Genomic DNA, 2357 nt, shown 5'->3' on the forward strand with positions numbered 1-2357 from the left:
CAAAATAACTCTAAAAAGAACAAAGTTAAAGGACTCATATTTCTTGATTTCAAAACTTACTACAAAGCTACAGTAATCAAAACAGTGTGGTACTGGCATAAAGATAGACATATAGACCAATGGAATAGAATAAGGAGTCCAGAAATAAGCCCTTTTGTATATGGCCAAATGATCTTCTACAAGGGTGCCAAGACCATTCAATAGGAAAACAATAGTCTTCAACAAACAGTGCTGGGAAAACTGGTTATCTACATGAAAAAGAATGAAGTTGAACCCTTATCTAACACCATATAAAAATTAACTCAAAATGGATCCATTACCTAAATGTAAGACCTAACATTATAAAACTCTCAGGAGAAGACATAGGGCAAAACTTTGTGACATTGGATTTGGCAATGACTGTTTGGATATGACACCAAAGGCATAGGCAATGAAAGAAAAACACAAATTGGACTTCATGAAAAAATTTTAAATTTGTTCATCAAAAGACACCATCAGCAGAGTTAAAAGACAACCCATAGAATGGGAGAAAATCTTTGCAAATCATATAAGAGATTACTATCCAGAATATATGGAGAACTCCTAAAACTCAACAAGAAAGCAGACAACCTGATTTAAAAATGGGCAAAGGACTTGAGTAAGCATTCCTCCAAAGAAGATATACAAATGGCCAATAAGTACATGAAAAGATGCTCAACATCACCAATCATTAGAGAAATATAAATCAAAACTACAAAGAGATACCGCCTCACACCCATTAGGATGGCTACTATCAAAACTAAAACAGAAAATAATGAGTGTTGGTGAGGATGTGGAGAAATTGGAACCCTTGTGCACTGTTGGGAATGTAAAAATGGTACAGCTGCTGTGGAAAACAATAGGGCAGTTTCTCAAAAAATTAAACAGCATTACCATATGATCCAGCAACTCAACTTCTGGCTATATATGCAAAAGAACTGAAATGGGGTCTTAAAGAGATATTTATACATCAATTTTATTAGGGTTCTTCAATGAAACAGATCCAAGAGTGTGTGTGTGGATGTGTAGGTGTGTGGGTATGTGTGTGTGTGTGTGTGTGTGTGTATGGTAAGAATACAGGGTTCGAGTCAGAAGGCAGAACCAAGAATGCTTATGTCCAAGGGCAGAAGATAGATGTCCCAGTTCAAACAGGGAAAGTGAATTTGCCCTTCCTCTGTCTTTTTGTTCTATTCAGGCCCTCAGTGGAATGGATAATGCCCACCCACATTGGTGAGAGTGATCTTCTTTACAAATTCAAATGCTACTCTCTTCTGGAAACATCGTTACAGACATACCTAGAAATACTGTTTTACCATGTATCTGAGCATGTCTTAGCCCAGTCAAGTTGACAGATAAAATTAACCATCATATCCATGTTCATAAGCAGCATTATTCACAATAGCTAAATGTGGAAGTACTGCAAGTGTCTATTGACAGATGAATGGATAATCTGAATGTGGTATATACACACAAAGCATTACGAAAGAAGGAAATTCTGACACATGCTACGACATAGATGAACCTTGAGTATATTATGCTAAGTGAAATAAGCCAGTCACAAAAAGACAAATGCTGTATGATTCCACTTATACTGGGTACTTAGAGTAGTCACAATCATACAGAAAGTAGAATGGTAGATGCCAGAGACTGGGGGAGGTGAGAGTTATTATTTAATGTTTATACAGTTTCAGTTTGCAACATATAATTAATTCTGGAGGTGGATGGGAGAATATTACACATGTTTTCTTTTTTGAGATGGGATCTCACTCTGTTGCCCAGGCTGGAGTGCAGTTTTGCGATCATAGCTCACTGCAGCCTCAACCATCTGAGCTCAAGTGATCCTCCCACCACAGGCGCCAAAGTAGCTAAGACCACAGGTCCACACCACCACGCCTGGCTAATTATTATTATTTGTAGAGGCCAGGTATTGCTATGTTGCCCAGGCTGGTGTTGAACTCCTGGGCTGAAGTAATCCTTCTGCCCTGGCCTCCCAAAGTACTGGGATTACAGGTGTGTGCCACCACACCTGGCCAGAATATTTAATACTACTGAACTGTACATTTAAATATGGTTAGGCTGGGCGTGGTGCCTCACGCCTATAATCCCAGCACTTTGGGAGGCCAAAGAGGGTGAATTGCTTGAGCCCAGGAGTTTGACACCATCCTGGGCAACATGGTGAAACCCTGTCTCTACAAAAAAATTAGCTAGGCATGGTGGCGCACGCCTGTAGTCCCAGCTACGCTGGCGGCTGAGGCGGGAGGATCGCTCGAACTTGGGAGGCGGATCTCGCCACTGCACTCCAGCCTGAGCGACCGAGTGAGAACCTGTCAAAAAAAAAA

The sequence above is a fragment of the Rhinopithecus bieti genome, unplaced genomic scaffold (assembly GCF_001698545.2).
Source record: "Rhinopithecus bieti isolate Rb0 unplaced genomic scaffold, ASM169854v2 scaffold_40007, whole genome shotgun sequence".
Lineage (NCBI taxonomy): Eukaryota > Metazoa > Chordata > Mammalia > Primates > Cercopithecidae > Rhinopithecus > Rhinopithecus bieti.